The sequence below is a fragment of the Hyla sarda genome, chromosome 1 (assembly GCF_029499605.1).
Source record: "Hyla sarda isolate aHylSar1 chromosome 1, aHylSar1.hap1, whole genome shotgun sequence".
Classification (NCBI taxonomy): domain Eukaryota; kingdom Metazoa; phylum Chordata; class Amphibia; order Anura; family Hylidae; genus Hyla; species Hyla sarda.
Window position 1 is genome coordinate 486,712,221 of NC_079189.1, and position 8,178 is coordinate 486,720,398.

Here is an 8,178-nt window from a genome sequence, read left to right on the forward strand (position 1 = left end):
ACTTGGGATGTAGATATACACACACACTTGGGATGTAGATAGACACACACACTTGGGATGTAGATATACACACACACACTTAGGATGTAGATATACACACACTTGGGATGTAGATATACACACATACACTTGGCATGTAGATATACACACACGCTTGGGATGTAGATATTCACACACACTTGGGATGTAGATATACACACACACTTGGGATGTAGATATACACACACACTTGGGATGTAGATATACACACACACTTGGGATGTAGATATACACACACACTTGGAATGTAGATATACACACATACACTTGGGATGTAGATATACACACATACACACTTGGGATGTAGATATACACACACACACACTTGGGATGTAGATATACACACATACACACTTGGGATGTAGATAGACACACACACTTGGGATGTAGATATAAACACACACACACACACTTGGAATGTAGATATACACACACGCTTGGGATGTAGATATACACACACACTTGAGATGTAGATATACACACACACACTTGGGATGTAGATATACACACATACACACTTGGGATGTAGATAGACACACACACTTGGGATGTAGATACACACACACACACACACTCTGAATGTAGATATACACACACACACACTTGGGATGTAGATATACACACACACTTGGGATGTAGATATACACACACACTTGGGATGTAGATATATACACACACACTTGGAATGTAGATATACACACACACACTTGGAATGTAGATATACACACACACTTTGGATGTAGATATACACACACACTTGGGATGTAGATATACACACACACTTGGGATGTAGATATACACACACACTTGGGATGTAGATATACACACACACACTTGGAATGTAGATATACACACATACACTTGGGATGTAGATATACACACATACACACTTGGGATGTAGATATACACACACACACACTTGGGATGTAGATATACACACATACACACTTGGGATGTAGATAGACACACACGCTTGGGATGTAGATATACACACACACTTGAGATGTAGATATACACACACACACTTGGGATGTAGATATACACACATACACACTTGGGATGTAGATAGACACACACACTTGGGATGTAGATACACACACACACACACACACACTTGGAATGTAGATATACACACACACTTGGAATGTAGATATACACACATGCACTTGGGATGTAGATATACACACACACACACTTGGGATGTAGATATACATACATACACACTTGGGATGTAGATAGACACACACACTTGGGATGTAGATACACACACACACACACACACTTGGAATGTAGATATATACACACTTTGGATGTAGATATACACATACACTTGGGATGTAGATATACACACACACTTGGGATGTAGATATACACACATACACTTGGGATGTAGATATATAACCACACACTTGGGATGTAGATATACACACATACACTTGGGATGTAGATATACACACACACTTGGGATGTAGATATACACACACTTGGGATGTAGATATACACACACACTTGGGATGTAGATATACACACACACTTGGGATGTAGATATACACACACACTTGGGATGTAGATAGACACACACACTTGGGATGTAGATATACACACACACACTTAGGATGTAGATATACACACACTTGGGATGTAGATATACACACATACACTTGGGATGTAGATATACACACACACACTTGGGATGTAGATGTACACATACACTTGGGATGTAGATAGACACACACACATGTGGGATGTAGATATTCACACACACACTTGGGATGTAGATATACACACACACTTGGGATGTAGATATACACACATACACACTTGGGATGTAGATAGACACACACACTTGGGATGTAGATACACACACACACACACACTTGGAATGTAGATATACACACACACTTGGAATGTAGATATACACACATACACTTGGGATGTAGATATACACACACACACACTTGGGATGTAGATATACATACATACACACTTGGGATGTAGATAGACACACACACTTGGGATGTAGATACACACACACACAGACACACTTGGAATGTAGATATACACACACTTGGGATGTAGATATACACACACACTTGGGATGTAGATATACACACACACTTGGGATGTAGATATACACACATACACTTGGGATGTAGATATATAACCACACACTTGGGATGTAGATATACACACATACACTTGGGATGTAGATATACACACACACTTGGGATGTAGATATACACACACACTTGGGATGTAGATATACACACATACACACTTGGGATGTAGATATACACACACACTTGGGATGTAGATATACACACACACTTGGGATGTAGATAGACACACACACTTGGGATGTAGATATACACACACACACTTAGGATGTAGATATACACACACTTGGGATGTAGATATACACACATACACTTGGCATGTAGATATACACACACGCTTGGGATGTAGATATTCACACACACTTGGGATGTAGATGTACACATACACTTGGGATGTAGATAGACACACACACATGTGGGATGTAGATATTCACACACACACACTTGGGATGTAGATATACACACACACTTGGGATGTAGATATACACACACACACACTTAGGATGTAGATATACACACACTTGGGATGTAGATATACACACACACACTTGGGATGTAGACACACACACACACTTGGGATGTAGATATACACATACACACTTGGGATGTAGATATACACATATGCACTTGGGATGTAGATATACACACACACTTGGGATGTAGATATACACACACACTTGGGATGTAGATATACACACACACTTTGGATGTAGATATACACACACACTTGGGATGTAGATATACACACACACACACTTGGGATGTAGATATACACACACTTTGGATGTAGATATACACACACTTTGGATGTAGATATACAGACACACTTTGGATGTAGATATACACACACACACTTTGGATGTAGATATACACGCACACTTTGGATGTAGATATACACACACTTTGTATGTAGATATACACACACTTTGGATGTAGATATACACACACTTTGGATGTAGATATACACACACACTTGGGATGTAGATATACACACACTTTGGATGTAGATATACACACACACTTTGGATGTAGATATACACACACACTTTGGATGTAGATATAAACACACACACTTTGGATGTAGATATAAACACACACACTTTGGATGTAGATATAAACACACACACTTTGGATGTAGATATACACACACACTTGGGATGTAGATATACACACACACTTTGGATGTAGATATACACACACACTTGGGATGTAGATACACACACACACACACTTGGGATGTAGATATACACAGCAACACACTTGGGATGTAGATATGCACACACACATGAGATGTAGATATATACACACACTTGGGGTGTAGATATACACACACTTTGGATGTAGATATACACACACACTTTGGATGTAGATATACACACACTTTGGATGTAGATATACACACACACTTTGGATGTAGATATATACACACACACACTTTAGATGTAAATATAAACACTCTTTGGATGTAGATATACACACACTTTGGATGTAGATATACACACACACACTTGGGATGTAGATATACACACACTTTGGATGTAGATATACACACACACACTTGGGATGTAGATATACACACACACACTTTGGATGTAGATATACACACACACACTTGGGATGTAGATATACACACACACTTGGGATGTAGATATACACATACACACTTGGGATGTAGATATACACATACACACTTGGGATGTAGATATACACACATACACACTTGGGATGCAGATATACACACATACACACTTGGGATTTAGATATACACACACTTGGGATGTAGATATACACACACACTTGGGATGTAGATATACACACACTTGGGATGTAGATATACACACACACTTTGGATGTAGATATACACACACACTTGGGATGTAGATATACACACACACACACACTTGGGATGTAGATATACACAGCAACACACTTGGGATGTAGATATGCACACACACATGAGATGTAGATATATACACACACTTGGGATGTAGATATACACACACTTTGGATGTAGATATACACACACACTTGGAATGTAGATATACACACACACTTTGGATGTAGATATACACACACTTTGGATGTAGATATACACACACTTTGGATGTAGATGTACACACACACTTTGGATGTAGATATACACACACACTTGGGATGTAGATATACACACACACTTGGGATGTAGATATACACACAAACTTTGGATGTAGATATAAACACACACACACTTTGGATGTAGATATAAACACACACACTTTGGATGTAGATATACACACACACTTGGGATGTAGATATACACACACTTTGGATGTAGATATACACACACTTGGGATGTAGATATACACACACACTTTGGATGTAGATATACACACACACACTTGGGATGTAGATATACACACACACACTTGGGATGTAGATTTACACACATACACACTTGGGATATAGATGTGTAGATATTGGCCCTCATTTACTATTGCAAACCCGACATGTTTTATCGGGTCGTGCTCCATTTTCGGGCGCATTGTGCCTGAAATTCTGTCTGCGCCTGAATTTGCGCCTGAAATTGCGCCTGAAATAAAAAAAAAAACAACTAACTCTCCATTTTGCTAAGAAAACCCGAAAAAGGGGCGTGACTGTCGGGGAAATGGAGCGTGGTCACAGAAAAGGGGCGTGTTCCCGACATTTTCACAAAATCCCAGCATATTTACTAAAGTTTCCACAAAAAATGTGGTGGATTTGAGCTGAGGAAAACCTTACAGATCAAAGCATGTGTAAAAAAAGCAAAGTGTAGGGGAAGTGGAAAATGTAGGGAAACCTTAGTAAATACCATGGAAAATAAATTGTAGGGAATTAAAACCCACAAAGAAACCTACACAGCACTCTTAGTAAATGAGGGCCATTATAGAACATTTTGTTTGACAGATAATGGCCCTCATTTACTAAGAGTGTCGGGTTTATCTCTGAGTGTTTCTTCATTTACTCCCTGTATTTTTCTCCCTGATTTACTAATGTGTCGCACGTATTGTGTCGCACGGGTTAGAAATTGTGTTGCATGGTAAATTTTATATATGCCCCCGACACAGCGCAATCATATGATCCCAGCAGTGCATGTATATATATATATGCCCCCCGCACAGCGCAAACATATACCCCCAGCAACACATGTTTATACAGTATATATGCCCCCCGCACAGCGCAAACATATGCCCCCAGCAACACATGTTTATACAGTATAAATGCCCCCCACACAGCGCAAACATATGCCCCCAGCAGCGCACATTTATACAGTATATATGCCCCCCGCACAGCGCAAACATATGCCCCTGGCACATCTATATACATATGCCTCAAGCGCTATCAAGGACAAGCATTTTATTAGCAGAGCATCACTCTGGGAAGCCGCTGGCCGATGCTCTGCTAATGCTCCGCTTGTCAATCATAGCGAATCAGAGGCATATGTGTATAGAAGTGAAGTGGGGAGCAGACATATAGCCGTATCTGGTCCCCACTTCGCTTCTATACACAATCCTCAGCAAACACCTCAGCTGCCCCATCGCCTCCCCCATCCCCGGAGTTACCTGTTCCCGTGGCCCGCGCTTCTTCTGGCTCCGGCGCTGTCACTGTGCGCACTTACGGTGACGTCGCGTTTGGGGACGTCACTCGCCATTGCGCATCGCAGCGCACAGCCACAGCGCCGGAGCCAGAAGAAGCGCGGGCCACGGGAACAGGTAACTCCGGGGATGGGGGAGGCGATGGGGCAGCTGAGGTGTTTGCTGAGGATTGTGTATAGAAGCGAAGTGGGGACCAGATACGGCTATATGTCTGCTCCCCACTTCACTTCTATACACATATGCCTCTGATTAGCAGAGCATCGGGCAGCGGCTTCCCAGAGTGATGCTCTGCTAATAAAATGCTTGTCCTTGATAGTGCTTGAGGCATATGTATATAGATGTGCTGGGGGCATATGTTTGCGCTGTGCGGGGGGCATATATACTGTATAAACATGTGTTGCTGGGGGCATATGTTTGCGCTGTGCGGGGGGCATATATACTGTATAAACATGTGTTGCTGGGGGCATATGTTTGCGCTGTGCGGGGGGCATATATACTGTATAAACATGTGTTGCTGGGGGCATATGTTTGCGCTGTGTGGGGGGCATATATACTGTATAAACATGTGTTGCTGGGATCATATGTTTGCGCTGTGCGGGGGGCATATATACTGTATAAACATGTGTTGCTGGGGGCATATGTTTGTGCTGTGCGGGGGGCATATATACTGTATAAACATGTGTTGCTGGGATCATATGTTTGCGCTGTGCGGGGGGCATATATACTGTATAAACGTGCGCTGCTGGGGGCATATGTTTGCGCTGTGCGGGGGGCATATATACTGTATAAACATGTGTTGCTGGGGGCATATGTTTGCGCTGTGCGGGGGGCATAAATACTGTATAAACATGTCTTGCTGGGGGCATATGATTGCGCTGTGCCAGGGGCATATATACTGTATATACATGCGCTGTTGGGGGCATATGTTTGCGCTGTGTGGGGGGCATATATACTGTATATACATGCGCTGTTGGGGGCATATGTTTGCGCTGTGCGGGGGGCATATATACTGTATAAACATGTGTTGCTGGGGGCATATGTTTGTGCTGTGCGGGGGGCATATATACTGTATAAACATGTGTTGCTGGGGGCATATGATTGCGCTGTGCCAGGGGCATATATACTGTATATACATGCGCTGTTGGGGGCATATGTTTGCGCTGTGCGGTGGGCAAATATATATAGCTCTTAACATAAAAAACGACTTTGTACAAACGTGAACATGTTTTTTACAACAGCTTGCAGCTGTCGGGAAAAAAAAACGACAAAACCCGAGTAATGTGGTCTGAAAAATTGGTAAATCTGTGTGAAAGTAAGGTTTTGGTCGGGAAACGCCCCTTTTTCGGCTTTTCAGCAAGCCGAGTCGGGTGGTTCGGGAATTAGTGTCGCAACATGGCGCACATTGTCTGCGCCATGGCGCAGACAATGTGCGACAACATAAACCCGACAAATGCTGTCGGTTTGGTGATAGTAAATGAGGGCCAATGTGCTCATTTATCTTATAATAGCAGCTGAATCCCTAGTAGACATGTTCTATTTTAAGAAAGGAACTTTACAATGCCTTCCAAATAAGTGGTGCACATAAGTTATCCCATTCACAGCTACCCGCATTATATACAAGAACAGAGACAATATACATTATATTTCTTACCAGTGAGATATATGGTATCTTCCAGGGCTCAGTGCATTCACATGAAATATCCCAGGTTTGCTAGTCTTCTGCTTCCCTGTTGTAGAGGAATGTCTGCATTGTGTTGCTGTAGTAACTATATTGCAGCTCCTATCTCTTAGTATCCTAGCAACATGTCAACAAACCTGATGAAACTGCATCCAACCCTATTGGTTTCTGTCCAGTATAAATACTGGAACAAAAGTGTACAATGTCTTTCTATAATACCACAGCCTGTATGAACATGTACTAGATAAGGAAATAATCAATTATCTAGATAAGGTTAAGATCGTACACAGATAATTACTGTCCTACATTTACAACGAGTTAAACACTTAAAGGAGTATTCCGCCCCTGGCATCTTATCCCCTATCCAAAGCAAAGGAAAGGGGATAAGATGTTAGATCGCCGCGGTCCCGCTGTTGGGGACCCCCGGGATCCCCGCTGCGTCACCCTGCTATCATTACAGCACAGAGCGAGTTCGCTCTGTGCGTAATGACGGGCGATACAGGGGCCGGAGAAGCGTGACGTCATTGCTCCGTCCCTCATGACATCACTGCCTGTCCCCTTAATGCAAGTCTATGGCAGGGGGCGTGACGACCGCCACGCCCCCTCCCATAGACTTGTATTGACGAGGGCGAGCCGTGACGTCACGAGGGGCGGAGCAGTGACGTAACGATGCTCCGGCCCCTGTATTGCCCGTCATTACGTGCAGAGCGATCTCGCTCTGCGCAGTAATGAT

General features: G+C 42.5%; 1 protein-coding gene across 1 annotated transcript in view; it reads right to left on the reverse strand.

The window, feature by feature from the left end:
• ZNF475 (zinc finger protein 475) overlaps positions 1-7,567 on the reverse strand; it is a 48,857-nt gene extending 41,290 nt beyond the window's left edge. Inside the window, exon 1 of the mRNA XM_056537351.1 lies at positions 7,419-7,567. The gene's annotated coding sequence lies outside the window, so the exon portion shown is untranslated. The remainder of the gene's footprint in view (positions 1-7,418) is intronic.
• Between the last annotated feature and the right edge of the window lie 611 nt (positions 7,568-8,178).